We start from the raw sequence: 22,942 nt of genomic DNA on the forward strand, positions 1-22,942 counted from the left end.
CGCTCTGAGATAAGGAAGCTCGCCTCCTCAGCACTCCCTCAGTGCGCCTGCGCCGATGACATCAGCGAAAGAGAAGATATCAGCGAAAGAGAAGATGTCATCGGCGTAGGCGCACTGAGGGAGTGCTGAGTAGGCGAGCCTCCTTATCTCAGAGCGCCTGCGCCGAATCAACACAGGCACGCGATTTTTGAAATGCTGACAGGGCCAGCCGGAGGAGGAGGAGATCGCGGCTGGCCCTGTCAATCAACAAGAGGGGGCGATTTTCTGCGGCTGCTACCAGCAAGTAGACGCCCTACTTGCTGGTAGAAAGGTAGTTAGCATATCCTAAAAGTAAGTTTTTTGCAAAATCTACTGAACGAAAATTATTAATAACATAAGGTATAGCAATATCGCAGGATAGGGATTATAAGTACACAATTTTAAAAAAAAAAATCAGTTTAGTGGGATGACAGAAGCCCTTTAAAGGGAATATGTCATTCTAAAACGACCTATTGTTTAAATCGCATTTTTATGTTTAACATATTTTAAACAATTTTTAGAAGTTATTTTTAATTTCCCATGCCAATATCTATATTTAAATACAAAAAACATAAAATCCTTGCTTTTTTACAGTCGCCACTAAGCCTATGTGGTCTGTACAGCTCACTTTAGTGCAGTTACCTGCTTATCTGTCATTCTAATCCTGCCTGTAATAATATCACCTCTGTGTATAGATAAGACAGGATCCACCATTTACAATAGGCGATTGTCACATCTTATCTATTCTTTCCTTGTCCAATGACCTCAGCACAAGTCAGAGCATACCTAAAAACACTCTTCCAGTCTGCAGTAAGGGTGCAAAGGGGTGTTATCCAGTTGGAGTCTGACACCAGCAGCACTCACTGGATAGAGGGAGACTGTACAGGGACACCCTCCCACCCCTTTGTACCCTTACTGCAGACTGCTAGCAATTCATTCATAACTTCTGGTAGGGGTGCACCCAGCATTGAAGATGAGCTGAGCCTCTGGTGCAAGGCCAACACCCTCTTTGCACCTAGGGGCTAATTGGCATCAAATGAAAAGCCTGCTTTTTACACAATGGGGCCATCTATGGACATAGAACAAAGATAGAAAGTTAGAATCATCTGACAGCGCATCTGGCATGTAAGAAGTATTCATCACCAGGTATGTGGTGACCTATTCACTTTAACAAAAAATACACCCAATGCAGTAGTAATCAAAACGAATTGACAAGTCTAGCACTGCCTGTAAACAAGTCGTATGAGATTATAAGAACATGGCTGCTTTCTGCCAGCAGCAGTGCCACACGTTTCCATGGGCTGTGGTTTTGTTCAAGTGAGTGCTGCTCTTTTAGGTATATACAATAAGAAAAAAGGCTAAAAAAAATGCCAAAACACAGAAGCAAATTTTCATATCTGACATTTTATTTTTCCCCTCACCCATGTGAGAGAACCTCCCATCCAGGACAAGAAACCTGAGGATATAAAAAAATATATATAAAGTTCACACCCCGACCACACTTCAGTTTCTGGTCCTCTGGATAGGAAGTCCTGGGGAACCTACCTCTTCAAAGTTCACACTGGAAGAATGGCTGAGGAAGGTCCAGGCTCTAGTCCCATGGTTGAACTATCCTATGGCAGCATAAGACTCTTGTGGGAGCCGCTTGTCAAGTCTGCAGCTCCCCTACCTCTTTCCCAGCTTTGAGCCGCTGTGGTCGTGCCAGGCAGCTCCGGTTTGATCTCTGTGCCTCGAGCAACAAAGATGGGCCGCAGCGTCCTTCGCGCTGGGTGTGGGCATGCGCAGTAGGACGCTAGACCAGATTGGGGAGGGTGAGTGTGCTGAGTGTGCTGAGTTCTGCAAGGTCAGTGGAGAGTGCTTGGCGTGAATATACACTAATAACACACTGAGCTATTAGGGAATGTGAGAACAGGTTGTAACTTGTAATCTACAAGAAGAAAAATGATTGTTCCACCACCAGGAGCAAAACAGTAACTGCAGAATCTACAGAACTAATCATGTGCTGAATAGTTGCAAGTCCAATTTATGTGTGAGACAAGAAGATTGGCTACAAAAGGATGGTGAGATATGGAGCCTGAAAGTCAAAAGTTCAAAACCTTGTTACCATTTTGCTCGTCGGTGTAAATCGGCAGTGGGGGACAGCAGCCAGCCAGTTTGTTTGCACATAGTGCTGTGCCAGGATCCCTTGCACGGAAGTTATTTTGGAGGCAGGTGATCCGGTCCTTGCCGACCCTACTGAGCCCTCTAGAGTCTAGACCATCAAGCCCGGTATTTGGCCTTGAGGAGTGGGGTACAGCTTCAAGCGGGTGAGAATTCCTTATTTAGCTATATCGTGTTTTTTTTTTTTTGTCTGTTTATATTGTAGGGGCCAAAAATGCTTAAAAAGAATGTTCGATCTGTAAAAGTCTGCTGCCTGAAACCTATACAGTATGTCATTCATGTATTGAGAAATTGGTGTTGGAGGAGTCTCAATCTATGGGCCCTTGCACATGACTGTATGCCCTCTGAGACATACAGTCAGTGAGCGGGCCATATGTCCCGGAGCGGCATTGATCGGGAGTACACAGCATCATAGATTACAATGATCTTATGCACGTCGGGCCGCCCCGCGGTTCTATCATCCTGCACTCATATGATTTTATGAGTGCAGTACAATAGTACCGCGGGCGGCCTGAGGTGTACAGAATCATTGTAATCTATGATGCTGTGTACTTCTGTGCGCACGATCAATGCCGCTCCAGGACATATGGCCTGCTCACGGACCGTATGTCTCAGAGGGCATACGGTCGTGTGCAAGGGCCCATATTTTAGAGTATTAAGGCTCTAGTTAGGTTAGGGCTTTTATAACCCATTTGCTACCAGCGACGTATGTGTACAGTACTGGAGTGAAGTGCAAACATGGTGCCCGCTTGACCTGCACCGGGCTTCATGTGGTATCGTTGTAATCGTACTGACCCAGAGAATGAAGGGCACGGGTCAGTTTTGCTGCAAAGGTAACGCTGAGGGAACAAAACCTTTTAAAACTGTGGAGGAATTTAATTTTTATTTTTTTTTCAATTCCAACCCATCTGGAGTTTCTTTCCCACTACATTGTATGCCATATTAAATGGTGGCATTAGAAAGTACAATTTGCCCTGCAAAAATTAAGTTCTCATAGAACTATGTGAATGGAAAAATAAAAAGTTATGGCTCAAGGAAGATGGGGAAGAAAAATGAAAACACAAAAACCTCCGGTATCCTAAAGGTTAAACCTTAAACAGTTCTTCCTCAGTCCGCAGGAGGGTCTAGACCAGGGGTAGGCCACCTCCGGCACTCCAGGTGTTGTGAAACTACAGCTCCCAGCATGCACACTTTCTCTGCTTTTATCATAACTCTCTTAGAAATGAATGGAGCAAGCTGGGAATTGTAGTTTCACAACAGCTGGAGTGCCAGAGGTTGATTCCTGGTCTAGACAAACTGTGGATTCTGATTCAGATGTTCTGGATGAAGATAAGTGGGACCTAGAGGCTACTAGTGATTTTGCTAGTAATAGTTCTTCTGAAGATGAACCGGGCAGAGAGCTTTTTCATATTGAAGAAACTGTTCTTGAAGGAGGCGAGAACTACTGTGCAGTTAGAGGATGTTAAACAGCAAAAGTCTATTGCTGACCAGGTTTTTGAGAGATTAGCACCTAAAAAGCAGAGTATTTCCTGTACATGCAAATATGGATGCCTTACTTAAAGAGGACCTTTCACCTAAAAATGTTTTTTTAACTAAGACTATAGCGTTACTTACATGCCCCATGATTTCTTGAACGTTAATTCTTTTTTCATTCTGTGCCCCCGTTTGTCCGCTATGCCCCCCGGAATAATTCCCAACGTTTATGCTAATGAGACAGCCTCAAATGGGCTGGCTTTAAAAGTTCTCCCGGATGACAGCCTAATGCTCTCCCCCAGCAGATGATATCAGAAGGGTCTGACCACGGCTCTGTCCCCATTGAATACACCTACACGTTCAGCCGATCCGAACATGTGTATGGCCGAGCGATCTTCTGGAATGTGTTTGGCTGCCTTTAGAACTGTTGTGCCTCTCCATTGTAAGCTGTTATAGATGAAATAGATGATAGATGAAATCGCTCCAGTTCTCTGAAGTCTCGCGAGAACTGGAGCGTCTTCTCCCTGGCTAAGAGCGGAGCGCGCTGATTGGATGCGCTCCGTGCCAGGGAGAAGATGGAAGGCACGCCCGCGAGAACTTTTAAAGCCAGCCCATTTGAGGCTGGCTCATTAGCATAAACGGCGGGAATTATTCAGTGGGGCATAGCGGACAAACGGCGGCACAGAATGAAAAAAGAATTAACGTTCAAGAAATCATGGGGGCATGTAAGTAAGGCTACTTTCACACTAGCGTTCGGGTTTCCGTTCGTGAGCTCCGTTTGAAGGAGCTCACGAGCGGACCCGAACGCAGCCGTCCAGCCCTGATGCAGTCTGAATGGAGGCGGATCCGCTCAGACTGCATCAGTCTGGCGGCGTTCAGCCTCCGCTCCGCTCGCCTCCGCACGGACAGGCGGACAGCTGAACGCTGCTTGCAGCGTTCGGGTGTCCGCCTGGCCGTTCGGAGGCGTGCGGATCCGTGCGGATCCGTCCAGACTTTCAATGTAAGTCAATGGGGACGGATCCGTTTGAAGATGCCACAATGTGGCTCAATCTTCAAGCGGATCCGTCCCCCATTGACTTTACATTGAAAGTCTGAACGGATCCGCGCAGGCTACTTTCGCACTTGCGCACTTGCGAATTTTTTTAAAGTTATTAATGCAGACGGATCCGTACTGAACGGAGCCTCCGTCTGCATTAATATGAGCGGATCCGTTCAGAACGGATCCGCCCGAACGCTAGTGTGAAAGTAGCCTTACGCTATAGTCTTAGTTAAAAAAAAATTTAAACCGAGATCTGACATACAAGAAATTCTAGATGGAGACATCACCTCTACTATAGATCTTCTTTCCCAAAGTTGTTGGATGGCATGGCACAGGCCCCTCGTGTATTTACCAAGATAATAGCAGAGGTAGCCGGCATAGATAGGTTTAGAGTAGGACCACCTTGGAGCTGGTAGGCTGGCACAAATGTGTTTTAATTAAAATGTATTGGCTAAGGCTACTTTCACACTTGCAATCAGAGCGGATCCGTCTGAGACGGATCCGCTCATATAATGCAGACGGTGGATCCGTTCAGAACGGATCCGTCTGCATTATATTGTTAAAAAGTTTCTAAGTGTCAAAGTACCCACTGACGGATCCGTCCAGACTTTACATTGAAAGTCAATGGGGGACGGATCCGTTTGAAAATTGAGCCATAGTGAGTCATATTCAAACGGATCCGTCCCCATTGACTTACATTGTAAGTCTGGACGGATCCCCTTGCCTCCACACGGCCAGGCGGACACCCGAACGCTGCAAGCAGCGTTCAGGTGTCCGCTTGCGGAGCGGAGGACAGACGGTGCCAGACTGATGCATTCTGAGCGGATCCGCGTCCACTCAGAATGCATTAGGGCTGGACAGATGCGTTCGGGTCCGCTTGTGAGCCCCTTCAAACGGAGCTCACAAGCAGACACCCGAACGCTAGTGTGAAAGTAGCCTTAGAGTCTCAGATTTTATCATATATAATGTTTGTATCTGTTGTTAGTGCATTATTTTCAGTGGTTTTTACCACAGAAACCAGGAGATAATTTTGCCCTCTTTTTGTGCTAATCCCGCAAATTCTAAAGAACAGAATTTTCACTGCTTAGATGTTTAATTACTTACCTGGAATCTACGAAAGAATGGAGGGTAGATGACAATCTTCTGATTCAGTTTCGGGGACCTTTTTAGGTGGAAAGAAAGCTTCCATAGCATCCATTGCTAGGTGGGTTAAGTTGTCACTCGATGGCCTATACATTTATGGATATTCCTATGCCAGAGGGATTTGGTGCTTATGCAACGAGAGCAGTGGCTACTACATGGGCAGAGAAAGCTGATGCTTCTGTCTCTCTGATTTGCGGAGCGGCCTCCTGGTCCTCTCCTCATACCTTTTTTTTAAGACACTATAGGTTGCACCTAGAGGCGGATGCTGCCTTCAGGAGAAAGGTGCTACAAGCTGTAGCTCCCCTCTAATTTTGTGTTGATTCATATTTTAGCTCACATGGGTGAGGGGAAAACATAAATTGCTTACTGGTTATTGTTTATCTTGAAACCCATGACGGCACCCCAAAATTTCCCAACCCTATATATGTATTTAACCTGTAACGGACACAGGGCATACAGGTACGCCCTGATGTCCTGATACTTAAGGACACATGGCGTACCTGTACGCCCTGTGTATTTCTGATCACCGGCGGGCAGTGATCGGAACCCAGTGCCTGCTCAAATCATTGAGCAGGCACCTGGGGACAATGCGCTGGGGGGTCCTGTATGTCAGACCTTGCTACCTCTGATTGGTAGGTGGGCGGGCGGTTCAAATTAGAGCAGCACTCCTCTCCTCCTTTTGTGTCCGGGGAGCAGAGGAGAGAGGAGCGTGGAGCGCTGCACTTTGTCGGATCTCAGCACCCCCATCGGTCCAGGCATCACCCCATTTGTGCCCAGCACCCAATCTGTGCCCCAGCACATCCCATCTGTTCAATCAGGTACTTAGAGAAAGGTTGGGTTAGGTAGGGATATAAAAGGGAAAGTTAGTGGAAGTAAAAAAAAAAATAAAAATATATAAAAAAAAAAGTTTGACGGGTGTCTGGGGTCCACAGCACAGCTGTTGATCGCTCACCCCACCACTGATCAACTTATCAACTTCGGACGGTTGATCAGCGGTTTTGAATTTTTTACATTTATTTTAATTATTTGCCCTTTTTTTTTTTTTTTTGTCTGTTAGGTTTAGGGTGAGATCGCGAACACCCGTGCGCCCCCCCCCCCCCCCCGCATATATATATATATATATATATATATATATATATATATATATATATATATATATATATATATATATATATATATATATATATATTACACACATATATATATATATTACACACATATATATATATTACACACATATATATATATATATTACACACATATATATATATATTACACACATATATATATATATATTACACACATATACATACACACACACACATACATACACACATACACTAAAGATTTACATGCACGCACACACTCCCCTATGGCCCGCTGGATGTTCTCGGCCGAGGAGGCATACAGCCAGCTTGCCCTCCGAGTCCGAGAGTCCTAGTGAGGACGAGGATAACCCCACTTTCCTGTTGTCATCTGCGTCCTCATCATCTAGCGATGATTGAGCCCCCAAGGCGGTGGAGATGTCACCAGGCGGAGCAATGGGACTGCCATGCTAGGGACCCTGTGGCCCACCCTAGTACGAGCAGCTCTGGGGCTCGTACTAGTTTTCCAGCCCACCAGTTAAATCCACCGGAGCCCCCTGCCGGTGAACTTGTCTGGTGTACCCCAGAGCGTTTTGAGCCAGTGATTCCTGATTTTGTAGGCCAATCAAGAATCCAGATTTTCACAGTGGGCACGACTACTTTAGTCTTTTTTTCAGTGACCACTTTGTAAATCTAATGGTGGAGCAAACAAACCTGTACGCCCAACAGTTTTTTGCTCAACACCCGGGTTCCTTTTTGGCTAGGCCCGGTGGCTGGACCCCGTTCAGTGCAGCAGAGATGAGAACATTTTGGGGCCTCGTGCTGCACATAGGCCTAGTCAAGAAACCTAGTGTCGGGCATTACTGGAGTGGGGACGTCCTCTATCAGACCCCACTTTACAGTACGGCCATGACACATACCCGGTTTGAGGCCATCCGGAAATGCCTGCATTATTCAGATAATGGGTACACTTACAAGTTTCGTGTGTACGAGGGGTGAGATTCCCCAATTCAACCCCCAGAATGTCCCCCCACTCTGGGTGTTAGCGGGAGACTTGTGTGGGACCTTATGCACCCACTGCTAGATAAGGGTTACCACCTGTACGTGGATAACTTTTATACTAGTATCCCCTTGTTCCAGTCCCTCGCTGCCAGATCCACATGCGCTTGTGGGACCGTGTGGGAAAAATCACTGCAGCCTCCCTGCCCACCCCCTCCAGATACCTATCCCCAGGGGTGAGACCTGTGCCCTTACCACTGGAAACCTGTTGCTGGTCAGATATAAGGACAAGAGGGATGTCCTTGTACTGTTCACAATTCATGGTAACGGCATCACCCCTGTCCCTGTGTGAGGTACCGCGGCAACGGTCCTCAAGCCCGATTGTATCGTCGACTATAATCGGTATATGGGAGGAGTTGATCTCTCTGATCAAGTCCTAAAGCCATATAGCGCCATGCGCAAAAAACCCTGGCAAGGTACAAAAAAGTTGCGGTCTACTTGGTGCAGGTTGCCTTGTACAACTCTTTTTTGTGCTGTCCGGGAGCGGTGGCAACAAAGGGACATTCCTCCAGTTCTATGAGGCAACCCTCAAGGCCCTGATCTTTTCTGACCGGGAAAGAGCAGGCCGGAGTACCTCGGGAAATGGAGGCGCCCGGATCGTCCCTGGCCAACATTTTCCAGGTGTGGTCCCCCATACTGGAAAGAAAGGACAGACCCAAAAAAAGTGCAGAGTGTGTCGCAGGAGGGGGGATACGGAAGGACACCACTACTCAGTGTGACACGTGCCCCGATCATCCGGGCCTCTGCGTTGCTTCAGGGAGTATCACACTTCCATGGAGTACTAAATTTATATCCCAATTTAGCCACTGACAATCGGATAAAAAAACTGGTTCTCAGACTTGAGACACTAAAACTAAAAATATATTTTTTCATAAAAAAGTTGACCTATTAGGTTTTGCCTCGTCCGTAAGAATCTGCTCTATAAAAATACCCCCCCAACCCCTCAGATGAACACGGTAAAAAATAAAAACTGTGCAAAGGTATATTTTTTTTTTGTCACCTTACATCATAAAAATTGTAATAGCTAGCGATCAAAAAGTCATATGCCCCCCCCAAAATAGTGCCAATAAAACAGTCCTCTCATCCCGCAAAAAATGAGCCCCTACCTAAGATAATCAGCTAAAAACTAAAAAAAAATGACTCTTAGACTATAGAGATACTAAAATGTTTTTTTTTTTGTTTATAAAAAGATAATATAGTGTAAAACATAAATAAAATAAAAAAAGTAGACCTATTAGGTATTGCCGAGTCCATAAGAATCTGCTCTATAAAAATACCCCCCAACCCCTCAGATTAAAAATAAAAACTAATTTTCAATTTCAATCAGTTTTTTTTACAATAACAAAGTAAGGGTTAACAGCCAAACAAAACTTAATATTAATTACCCTCATACCGCAGTTTACAGAAACACCCCATATGTGGTCGTAAACTGCTGTATGACCAAACGACAGGGCGCAGAAGGAAAGGAACGCCGTATGGTTTCTGGAAGGCAGATTTTGATGGCCTTTATTTTTTTTGGGCACCATGTCCCATTTGAAGCCCCCCTGATGCACCCCTATAGTAAAAACTCCATAAAAGTGACCCCCATCTAAGAAACTACACCCCTCAAGGTATCCAAAACTGATTTTACAAACGTCGTTAACCCTTTAGGTGTTCCACAAGAGTTATTAGCAAATGGAGATGAAATTTCAGAATTTCTGGTCATCCTCCATGACTGCATACCATGAGAGATGACCCGCCTCCAACCAGGTAGGGACAGGAAGTATAAAATTGACCCTCCATCGGCTCTTCCTTAGTGTCTTCCTGTCCCTCCAGGTAGGAGATGGATCATCCTCATGGCACATGCTATGAGCCTGTTTCTGTTATAGGCAGGCAGAGGCGGTAAGAAGAAAATAAATGCCTTAAAGCACATGAGGGAAGCAGACAGCACCAGTGCCCTAGTTGGGTATTGAGGGGCTAAAAAGACTGTCAGGATCGCTGCTCCTTACCTCCCGCACGGTGCGTCGGGCGTGGAGGTCAATGTGTGACCGGACACTCGGAGTCCCTCCGGTCTGTTCGCAAGCTCCTCATCGTGATCCGATAGTTTTGGTGCTCACGATGATGCCACCGGAAGTTGTATGCATCTCTCGTGCATTCCAAGAGGTACTTCCGGTCTGTGGAACGCACGCTGAGGGGGCGGAGCTACAATCGGCGCACAGGACCATGGCCGAAGTCGCCCCCACTGATCTGAGGTCTGCAGGTGAGTATTTAAAAAGGGGATCAGAGGTGATAGATTTAAATATGTCTGAGCAAGGTGCTGGTCAGATGGAAGCCGCTCAGGGACCCTCTATTGTAAGTAAAGGTCTCTGAAGGGGGGGGAATGCTGGTTATCTTACCCTTTGCTAAACCCCCTTATACCTCCCTCTCTCTTCCTGTATGTATGCAGAGTGAGAAGGATGGGGCTCAGAAAAAAGCTTGTCCAAAACAAAAAAAGTGTTGTGTTCAGTTAGATTGCCTGACGCATATAACAAAAAAAACTCTGCAAAAAGTGTACCTTTTAATATGGTAAAGGACTTGGTCCCGTCTATTAGGGAAAAGCTAAGAGATGTAATAAGGGAAGAAATGAGATCTGCCATAGCAGAGAATCCTGTAGTTACTCCTGGGACATCTAGCTCAAAACATAGAGATACAAAAATGAGCATCTCCGGCTCATCATCCTCTGACTCAGCGCAGGAATCCGATTCGGAGGATCCGGACTCCGGGGATTCATCTGGATCTGATTCAGAATATAAAAACTTCCTCTTCTCCTCGGAGGACATATTTTTATTTTTTCTCTTAATCACACCTTTCTCTTAATCTTTTCCTTGTAAATCACTGAGGTGTGGAGGCGGTGTGAACTTTTATATATCCTCAGGTTTCCTGTCCTGGGTGGGAGGTCCATCTCGCATGGCTGCTGTCATGGGTTTCAAGACAAACAATTACAGTATCGACAAGCAATTTAGTAGTTTTTTTGTGTACGTCCAGTTGCTACCACTAGATGGAGGATTTCTTCCAGGATACTTCAGATTCATACTCTGTATGGTAGAGCGAGTGTGCGCAGATAGTCTTTTACCATTTCCTCCTTTCAGGACTAATTCTATAGATTGTTTCTAGCACTGTACATACATAACACGCTTTGTTATTTGCTTCTTTCCTTACAAAAGTAAAGTTTAAGTATATATTGCACTGAAGGCAGTTATGGAAGAATAATTTAGAGTTTGGTGTATACCTGTTTTATCCTATAAGCCAATTATGGGTTGTCTGCCATCTTGGTTCCTTCTTCCTCTGTCTTAGAGGAACCATATCAGTACTTTTACTATTCTGTCCCTGGCTTAGCAGAAATAATGGGACACAGTCTCATCATGGCACTTACTCTGCTGAGTCCTATCTTATAGGGGTTGTCTCACTTGAGCAAATGGCATTTATCATGCAGAGAAAGTTAATACAAGGCACTTGCTAATGTATTGTGATTGTCCATTTTGCCTCCTTTGCTGGCTGGATTCATTTTTTCATCACATTATACACTGCTCGTTTCCAGGGATAACGGCCACACTGCAATTCAGCAACTGTTGCCAAGCTTGCACACTATAGGAAAAGGCACTGGCCTCTCTGGTGCCTGGGAGAGGGGGAATGTGTCTAGGCAGTTTTTTTTCTTCCCCCCCCATAGAGTGCAAGCACGACCACCGCTGCTGGATTGCAGGGTGGTCGTAATGACTGGATACAAGCAGTGTATAGTGTGATGAAAAATAAATCCAGCCGGCAAAGGAGGCAATATGGACAATCACAATACATTAGTAAGTGCCTTGTATTAAATTTCTCTGCATGATAAATGCAGTTTGCTGAGGTGACACAACCCCTTTAAGGGCGTCAAGTGATAGATGAGTGACATTGTAGAGGTCCTATGTATCTTATATGTTGTAGCAGTGCTGTGTGCTGTATCAGCTTTAGCCCCTGCCGCCTCCTGTAGTTTCTCCCTGTCCGCTCTTATTAGTAGGAGTGAAAGAGGGAGTGATGTATGGAGGAGGGGGGCAGCGTGAAGCCGTTCACATAGAAAATCACTAGACATTCTGCACACAACCCTGACAAGTAGAGCGTTTGTGAGTCAGGGGAATAATATATAACAGCGTTACTGGTCTTGTGGTGGAAATGATATGTTCAGCAGCATTTTATGGATGGGAGACATACAGAAAAACAAGGTGGGTGGAGCTGGATGGGAAGGGACCTGAGAGCTCCCAGGAAGGATTTGATAAATTACGGTGTAATCCTGTAGTTTACGGTAAACCATACGCACAGGGGAGCTGCTCAGGCCTGGTCGTCAGACTTGGGCTTGTAAGGGTTCTTTCATATGAGCGGATCCCGTGCAGGTAATCTGCTGCGTGAGAGACAGCCAAGCCCCGTTCCGGACAGCCGAGACACGGAGCATTACCATTACTGATGATGCTCCGTGCCTCTCTGTGATCTTTTTACTACAAAATCACAGTGAGATAAAGTTGTCCCTGTGATTTTGTAGTAAAAAGATCAGAGAGGCACGGAGCATCATCAGTAATGGTAATGCTCCGTGTCTCTGCTGTCCGGAACGGGGCTTGGCTCTTTCACGCAGCGGATTACCCGCACGGGATCCGCTCCTGTGAAAGAGTCCTAATAAAAAAGGGATGGAAAAAAAAATGACCCTTCTAGAATATTTTTGGCAAGTGCTTCCTTACGTCATGAGTCTCCTGATGCAAAGGCATTTTTTGGAGTTCTGGTGACGTACCGGGCTCTCCATAAGGACTGCTAGGCGGAAGCTTCCACCTATCGGAGCCAGTGACATCACTGCCTAATAGTATGTTAGAAGCAAAAAAAGCCCTTCCCCTGCACAATACAGCGCAGGGAAAGGGAGAGCATCAGAGCATAAAAAAAAAACTGCTGTGATTGGGAAACACTTGGATCCTGGCCTTTAGTCCTGTGGTGCTGACAAAGGAAGGGGAACTCTTTTTTGTCTTGTCTCCAGATGTCTTGCCATTGTGACAACCAGGACCGGTTGTTTTCTCCTGACAGCCCAGTTGCTTACCTCTTGTACATCTTTCTTAGCACTCATGCACGTGGCCGTATTGCAGCCCGCATACGGGGGGTCCGCAATATACGGGCATCGGCCATGTGCACCCCGTATCACGGATGCAGACCTATTCATATGTTCTATTTTTTTTACGGTGCGGACGGATCACTGACCTATTCAAGTTGTATGGATCTCGATCCGTCCCGGCCGCCACACGGATGTTACCCGTGCATTGGGGACCACAAATTGCGGTCCCCGATGCATGGAACGGCCGCACAACGGCTGTGTGCATGAGACCTTATGCTGGTATTGACCTGTTTTCATCATGTAAACAAATCGCTCAGGTTTGTTTTCATCTCATATGTAGCACTTTCTGTTGCTGGATCCAACCAAAACCATGATGCACTTCTTCTTTCTCTGCCAAAGCTCTGGCAATGCCCTCAACAACACCCTGCTAGTTTATAGCTCCTCCCACCCAGCCAGTTACATAGGAAAGTGTCTATGACTGCCCCGTCCATGGACATGACATCACAAGAAATAAGAGCTGCATGGACAGGGTCATGTGACCACAGCCCCAAACAGAATATAGGTAATGGTAAAAGAAACTAAATCAGAGCTACCTTCATAAATGATTATCTTAAGGATGTTAATGCAAACCAGAAAATAGAGATGAGTGAATCGAATCCAACGAAGTGGAATTCGATCTGAATTTCAGGATAAATTTGATTCACCGCAAAGCTGAATTTCCTCGTGGTAGCAAATCGATTTAACCTGAAATAGTTTAAAAAAAAAAACATATACTTGCTTCCTCCGTTTGCTCGCCACAGTCTGGCCACCACTGCCATCTTGATTGAAGATCTCAGGCGAAATCCTGTGCGTGGTGACATATGACGTCACCACTCCGGCCGGCGTGATAATGTCATCTCAGGTTGTCAGATTTTGAGCAAGATGGCGGTGGCTGGCCCGCCGTGAGCAAATGTATGACTTAATTTTTTTAATGTTAATTTTACACTGTATTGTTACTCAGATGCCGCAATTATGTATGAACGAAGCATATGATGGGGGCACTGCAATCACCACTCCCGGTCATTGCACCCACTACTTACAAAGAAATGCTCTTCGTGACGAGATAATTCATCACGAAGCAAACTTTTTATGTACAAATCTGCAAAGCAGCTGAATCAAATTTTTCAACACTTTGCTCATCTCTACTAGCAAACTAAGATTTTTTTTCTGTTCCATCACCATGACGGCCACACAGGAGATTGACCTATGACCGCTGTAGGGGCAGGAACAGTGGAGCGGTTAAATTGCCCCCTCCCACCACCACACCTCAGTGTTCCTGTCCCTACTGAGGCCAGGGGCGGAGAAGAGTCTCCCTGCGCGCCAGGGAGATGAGAAGGAAAGCAGATAAAAGCGGGCAAGCCATAGCAGACGCTGATCTGAGGTCTGAGTAAGTACCAGTTTCCACTGGCACCCCCCAGCATGTTGGGTCCTGAGCTACAGGGTTCTATGGAACTTGATGCCCCCATTTTGCCTTCCGTAAGTTCCCCTGGTGGGACCCCCATGGAGGGATATGCTAAAGAATTATGCAAAGACTGCATTTCGGAAGTAATCCGCCAGGAACAGCCCTCACTTACGGAAATTATCCGTTCGGTGGTACAAGAGGAGCTGAGAGCCGCCAGGTCCAGGGTATCTGACCTTTCCTTGATCCATGTTCTTATGGCTGAACGGACTGGAGAACCATTTAAAGAACAAAACCTCCACAGAGGAAATTCTTCAGTCATTACCGTTATTAAAAATCTGCTACAGGTTTCTTGGCTGATGCCTCGGCCGAATCTATTAGATTCAGCGCCAGGGACGCGAGCTTGTCTAATGCTGCTCGTAGGGCCCTATGGATGAAGTCCTGGTCAGGAGATAAAACCTCCAAAATGAAGCTTTGCTCGATCCCCTTCTCGGGGGAATACGTTTTCGGGCCTGTCCTAGATAAAATCTTAGAGAAGGCTGCTGATGAGCCACAGTCTAAGTCTGATGACAAACAATGACGCCATAGTCAGGGGGAGGCTGAGAGACTTCCTCGGTCCCTGGGAGAGAACGACAAAAAAAAAACCTGGGCTCTGGAAATCATCCAGTCAGGATACAAAATAGAATTCACCTCTATTTCCCCAACAAGATTCTTAATCACCAATGTAGGCTCCAGGTATTCCAAGCAAAACATTTTTTTAGGCATCCGGGAACTAGTAGAAAAGGGAGTAGTAGTTCCAGTCCCAGTTTCCCAGTTAAATCAGGGATTCTACTCAACTCTCTTCCTAGTAAGAAATAAAAAAGGATCCTTTCGCACAATAATAAATTTAATACACTTGAACAAATTTATCCTGTACAGTAAATTCAAAATGAAATCCCTGAAGTCGATTATCCCCCTAATAAACATGGGAGCAGTCATGTGCTCGATTGATTTAAGGGACTCATATTATCACATCCCAATCCATTCCAACCATCAAAGATTCCTGCGATTCACGGTTCACGACTTACACAACGGGATACTTCATTTCCAGTTCACAGCCCTCCCGTTCGGGATCTCTTCTGCCCCGAGACTCTTCACAAAACTGGTAATAGTCAACATAGTACCTTACCTGGATGATTTCCTAGTCATAGGCGACTCAATGAGACTCCTGCTACCACACTTGGAAATATTCTTGTCCCGTCTGTCAGAGCTGGGCTGGATTGTAAACAGGACAAAATCTGTTCTACATCCTTCTACGAGCATGAATGTTCTAGGTGTAACCCTGGACTCACAAAAGCAAAGGACCTTTCTCCCTCAGGCCAAAATCCAGTCCCTCAAACAGAAAGTCAGAAGATTCCAATCGAAAAGAGAATGTTCTATAAGAGAGGTGATGAGCCTCTTGGGTCTGCTAACTTCCTGTATCCCCTCAGTAGAATGGGCTCGGGCCCACTATCGTGTCATGCAAAACTGGCTTCTGAATCAGTGGAACAGGATCCTTAGACATCAGATTGCGGATCCCAAGCTCTGTGAAGATATCCCTATCCTGGTGGATGGTGGAGAGAAACTTGTCCAGGGGAGTCCCATGGAACAAATCCCTGTCAATTACGGTTCTCACGGACGCCAGCAAATCAGGCTGGGGGGCAAAGGTCAAGGACAGATACTACCAGGGCTCCTGGGGGAGGGAAACGTCCAACCAATCATCAAATTTCAGAGAACTGTACGCTGTCTGGGAGACCCTGAATGCAGCCAGGGGGTTTCTAAAGAACCACCACGTGAAGATCCTATCGGACAACATAACGACTGTTTCATACCTCAGGCACCAGGGAGGTACACGGTCAAAAAGACTCCAGAGCATTGCGGAAGAAATATTCTCCTGGGCAGAGAAAAGTAAAATCTATCTCAGCAGTCCACTTGAAGGGCTCTCTGATGGGGCCTACCCATGATAGACCTGTTCGCTTCAAGAAAAAATACAAAACTAGGAACATTCTGTTCGCTAAACCCGAGAGACCACCCCTGGAAAATCGATGCTCTCTCACTCATATGGAATTGGGGGTTTGGCATACGCCTTTCCCCCTCTCCCCCTGATTCCGAGAGTAATTCAGAAAATCATGGAAGGAAGGACGACAGTTATACTGATCACGCCTTTTTGGCCAAAGAGGAGCTGGTTACCCCTACTTCAGAGATTGGCAATAGAGGAACCCTGGAAGTTACCGCCCATCCAGGACATTCTTCATCAAGGTCCTATTCTTCATCCTCATCCACAGTTCCTCAATCTCACAGCCTGGATCCTGAGGTCGCCATACTAAAACACCAAGGTCTCTCTGACAAAGTCATTTCCACAATGAAATGCTGTCGGAAGAAAGTAACATCTGCAATATACCTAAAGATATTGAAGAAGTTCTGCTCATGGTCCGGGGACACAGAGCCAAATCTCAGAGAACCTAACATCCAGAAGATCCTTGACTTCTTGCAGAATGGTCTGGAGCTGGGACTTACACCCTCTACACTGAGTAGTCAGTACTTTCTTTGACACCAGTCTCGCTGATCATAGGTGGGTAAAGCGGTTTATTAGAGCAGCAACCAGGTTAAGGCCCTCCCTAAGATCTCGTACCCCTACCTGGGACCTAAACCTAGTCCTAAACAGACTTGCGCATCCTCCCTTTGAACCGCTGGAAGACTGCACAACAAAATTACTCTCAAAACCACCTTGCTCATCGCCATCACCTCGGCCAGAAGACTGGGAGAAATACATTCACTCTCCATAAGGGAACCATATCTGACTATCTCCGAGGATAAGATTGTTTTGAGACTGGATCCGGGATTCCTGCCCAAGGTAGTTTCCAACTATCACAGAAGCCAGGAAATCATCCTCCCCTCCTTTTGTGACAAACCAAAAAATCTGAAGGAAAGCGACTTCCATACTCAACGTCAGACGTACCGTACTAAAATATCTGGAAGTCACAAAAGACTTTAGGAAATCTGACAGTCTTTTCATCCAGTTTGCGGGAAAAAAATAAGGGCTTAAAAGTCTAAGTCCTCTATTGCCCAATGGATTAAAGATACCATCTCTCTCTGCTACAAACTTCAAAACCTGGATCCACCCGCAAACGTTCGAGCTCACTCCACTAGAGCAGTTTCCACCACTTTTGCAGAATAAGCAGGCGCTTCCCTAGATGACATATGCAGGGCAGCCACCTGGTTAAGCATACACACCTTTGTTAAACATTACCGCTTGGATTTATCGAGGTACTCCGACCTTTCATATGGATGCAAAGTCCTTCAGGCGGTTGCCCCCCCCTAATTGTATAATTTTATAATTCTCCTGTGTGGCCGTCATGGTGATGAAATGGAAATCCGGAAATAGACTTACCGGTAATTCTGTTTCCATGAGCTCACCATGGCGGCCCACAATTCCCTTCCCCTTTCTTTTGTTATTGGTATGAAGTAATACCTTGTTTCCCTTTTTTGAGGTATGATGTGATACCTTGAACTAATCTTTGAAACACTGAGGAGTGGTGGTGGGAGGGGGCAATTTAACCTCTTCTCTGTTCCTGTACCTACAGAGTTCATGGGTCAATCTCTTGTGTGGCCATCCTGGTGATCTCATGGAAACAGAATTACCGGTAAGTCTAATTCTGGATTAATTTTTTTGTAAAGTCAATAAACAGTGAACAATGGTGGAATAGTGAAATAAATTCTTCTTGTTCATTTAGTGTTTTTGGAATTATTGTATTTTTTTTTCTATTTTTACAGTCTTTACTGGTCTTTTATCACTTGTGGCTGGAATTTCTCCCGAATAAAACTTCTATTAGTGATATTAGTAACTTTAGAAAGTCTCTATAAGAAATCAGAAGTGAGCAAGACATTTGTGGATCATCCTCTGCCCGAGTCATTGGACAGTGACTTATTGACGGCATTCCTCCCTATAGCCATCTACTTTCAGTGATGAAGAGGCGTTCCGAACTATGCAAGAAATAGCTGGGTCAAAGGCTCCAAGTTACAAAAGAAACACAAAAATTAATTAAAACTAAACATGGTTTACCCTTACTACAGCAGATTTCCCAGGACAAACAAAAGAACGATTCATTTTATATTTTTGTCATTAACTAGAAGATGGGATCACTTTTTTCATTATTTCTCTGCACTTTGATTGCTAGGACCAGGCAGTTATAATGTCATCATGCCTGGCCCTGTCAATCAAAGTGCAAAGAGAGCAGAACCTCTAGGTGTAATGGCAACGCCCCTGGTGCTCCTAGAGGATCATTTGCACATAATCAAACATCATCAAATCTGCTGACAGATGTCCTTTAATGCAAAGAAAGTTCTATTTATTTTACATTACACTGTATTTACTTACTGGAATTTTATCCTATTTACTCCAGGGTAAAGGGTACACTTTCCAGCAGTCCATGATTGTGACATCACCAGCGTTCTCCTGAGAACTTACATTTGTTTGTGTGGTATCAGGGGACCTAACATGGTCTTGACCTCCTAACAGCATTCAGACTATATCTGCAGATGTTCAGAAACCTCATTCATAGTCAAGACATCCAGCTCCAGTAAACACAAGGACCGGGGTGAAGCTGCTGTCTGCTTTTCCAGAACCTTGTAAAATTTCTGATCTGCTAGATCTGATCAGCTGAGTGGTGTTATCTGCAGTATCTAGACAGCAGCTCAGCCACCAGGCAGGAGACCATACAATCTGACACCTTATGGGTGGGTTCACACATAGGGGAATACATATCAAGAGTTGACTTTATTCACTCCCTGCCTTTCCAGGGCAATAACTTTTTTATTTTTCCGTTTACATAGCAGTATGAGGACTTGTTTTTTTGCAGGGCAAGTTGCACTTTCTAATTCCTCCATTTAATATTACATACGATGTAGTGGGGAGCTGGAAAAAAAATCCAAAGCGGTGAAATTGGGGGAAAAAACCCCCAAAAAACAATACCACAAGTTTTATGGGTTTTGTTTTTATGGTGTTCCCTATGTGGTAAAACTGACCTGTTACTTTCATTCTCTGGATCAGTACAATTACAGCAATACCACATACTTGTATAGTTTTAGTACTAAAATAAAAACCTTGAATTTTTTTTAGCTTTTTTTCTTTTTGTTGCCATATTCTGACCGCTATAACTTTTTTATAATTAGGTGTACAGAGTTGTAGGAAGGCTTATTTTTTGCAGAACGATCTGTACTTTTAGTGATTATCATATTGGTGTGTGTGTGTGTGTGTGACTTTATGATTAAAAAACAGCAAATCGGCCATTTTCTCCGGTTCGCCGTTTGCCTATGGGATAAATATTTTTATATTTTAATAATGGGGGTGATTTTGATTTTTATATATATATATATATATATATATATATATATATATATATATATTAAATGGCAGCACCAACCTTGGAATATATTGGAGACTGGGTGCAAGCTCTAGTGGGAACAGCGTCCCAGGATAATATCAATGAAAAACAGAGCAGCACTCCAGTAAGGTGAAAAAAAAGAAAGCTGTTTATTCACCCAGTGGTGACGCGACGTTTCGGCTCCAACATGAAGCCTTTCTCAAGCGGCTTGAGAAAAGGCTTCATGTTGGAGCCGAAACGTCGCGTCACCACTGGGTGAATAAACAGCTTTCTTTTTTTTTTTCACCTTACTGGAGTGCTGCTCTGTTTTTCATTGATATAGATTTCTATAATTTTTTTTTAAAAATTGTACCCTTTTTTTATAGTTCCATAGGTAACTATAACAAGCAGTCATCAGATTGGTTATTTCATAGACTCCAATGCATTACCATTGGAGTCTAGGAGGATAACATTATGTTCCTATGGAGCCCTGCCACAGGCAGGGGCTACCTAGAAACTTAAATGTAGCAGCTTTGGATCATTCAGGAGCACCAAGGCTGCCACACTCGGCATCTGGCTCCACCGATCCCTGCTAGGGGGAGTCGGTGCACACCCAGAAGCACATGCTTCCAGATGCCATGGTCACGTTTGACCACGGCATCTTAGGGGCTAAATGTATGTGATCAACATTATTGTTGATCACATACATTAGTCCCTGGTGTCTGCTGCTTAAAACATCTTTAAAGGCCCATCCAGCGCCATACATATGCGGAGCAGGGCTGGAAGGTATTGAGTTTTGAGTGCCAAATGGCACACCATGTTTGATCATTTTTGTGCATCTTTAGTCTAGAAATACTCCTCCACTTTTGCAAGTTTTAGGAAAGTTGAAATTACTAATCTGTATAGAAACTCATTAGCATGCTTAACCACACCCACTTTGATACCACTTTTCAAAAGTGGCAAGGGTGGTGTAAAATTGGGTACTATCATTTTTAACCCTTTAACACTAGTATCTGCAGCAACTATTTCCAATGCTTGCAGGGCATTTGGTTGGTGAACTTGCATTGTTAGTATTTCTAGGGTATCGGCATAATGTCATTTCATGTCTGTAGTGGGTTAATTTTCTAACAAAAAACTTACAGTATGTGCCTATGTCCTAATTCACTAATCACAACCATTGTCACTAAGCATGCCTGGCTTTAGTGTTCCAGCCACCGAGCAATGTAGTAAGCCTCTTGGCTCTCTAAATATACAGTAGGTAGGTTCATGTGTTCTTAGTTTATTTGTCTTTGCTCTTAGAAGAAAAAAATGCTTGGCATCCATGGGAAATAGCTACTTCTCAGGCACTACATTTCATAGGCGAGGGCAGGTTTAGAGATGAGAAGAATAGCCAATTGCCTGGGGCTCTACTAGATTTATGGAGCAAGTATAAAGCAATATTTCTCGTCTTGCTGTGTAACCTTTACATTTCATTAACTGTTCATGCTGATGACTGGGGTTAATTACACTATACTTCGCATTTAATATGGGTGTTGTCATCTAGAAGGAGCAGGCCGGGTGAAACCCTAACATCCCTGCATTGTAGGACTTCAGGTGAGTGAGATGGTGTGAGGTTGTAAAACAATATTCAGATGTCCTTTTGTAACTTCAATGGTTGTCTCTTGAACATCTAATCTTTTACATCCTTGTCTCTTCTCTGTGGACTATGTAGGAGAACCAGCTTAGGGGACAACCAAAACAGCTGCAGACCGAACATGAGTGGACCTTACAGAAACACAGGACATATGCAACTTGCGATTAACTCTCTTTAGTAACTCTACAGCTTGGGTACAGGTTTGTTTTTACAGTGCCACAATGACTGACTGAAGCTGAGGGATCATGGAGTCTTTCCATCACAGAACACATCTATTGGAAGCTAAATGCCTCTTTGGGACAAAGATGGGCACCTTCTAACGAAGACTCCAACAACTATGACTGTAGTTCATTATATGCCTAGAACTTACCCCTGGTAGGTACAGGGCACAGGTCCTTGCAGTGGCCAGCCCCCAAAGACTCCACAGTTTTGGAACAGTTCATAGCATTAGCTATCTCCAACAACTTAGCCAGATGAACTCTTTATAGTCCTTTAAAGCCTCCTGCAGACAGGGGCGGATTAAGTGCATGATAGGCCCGGGGCTGTCTACCAAACTTGGCCGCCCCCCCCCCCCCTTCTCCTCCATTTTAGTTTTTTTTTTTTTTTGTATGAAGAGGCTGCAGTGCATTATGGGCGCCACAGTCTCTTCTTAGGCCATATGACATCTTCAGACTAAAAAAAAATACCCCAAATTGGGTCCTAAACTGAAAAATTTAGTCACCGAATTTAAAATACATATAATTGTAATAAAAGACATGGAGGAGAATACAGCACCACATACCTGTTACATCCAGTGACATCTCCTGTCATGTAGACCTTCTCTTTCCTCTTCTCCTCCATTTGACCCAGACCGCCATGGCAAATTCTTTCAGCCACATCTCGTCTCTACAGTTTGTAACACAGACACCATTAGATTTCTAAATTTTTCCATCAACCTCCTCAGGCTACTTTCACACTAGCGTTCGGCTGTCCGCTCGTGAGCTCCGTTTGAAGGGGCTCACGAGCGGAGCAGAACGCAGCCGTCCAGCCCTGATGCAGTCTGAGTGGACGCGGATCCGCTCAGACTGCATCAGTCTGGCGGCGTTCAGCCTCCGCTCCGCTCGCCTCCGCATGGACAGGCGGACAGCTGAACACTGCTTGCAGCGTTCGGGTGTCCGCCTGGCCGTGCGGATCCGTGCGGATCCGTGCGGATCCGTCCAGACTTACAATGTAAGTCAATGGGGACGGATCCGTTTGAAGATGCCACAATATGGCTCAATCTTCAGGCGGATCCGTCCCCCATTGACTTTACATTGAAAGTCTGGACGGATCCGTACGAGGCTATTTTCACACTTAGCTGTTATATGCTAAAATAATGCAGACGGATCCGTACTGAACGGAGCCTCCGTCTGCATTATTATGATCGGATCCGTTCAGAACGGATCCGATCGAAC

The sequence above is a fragment of the Bufo gargarizans genome, chromosome 7 (assembly GCF_014858855.1).
Source record: "Bufo gargarizans isolate SCDJY-AF-19 chromosome 7, ASM1485885v1, whole genome shotgun sequence".
Taxonomy (NCBI): domain Eukaryota; kingdom Metazoa; phylum Chordata; class Amphibia; order Anura; family Bufonidae; genus Bufo; species Bufo gargarizans.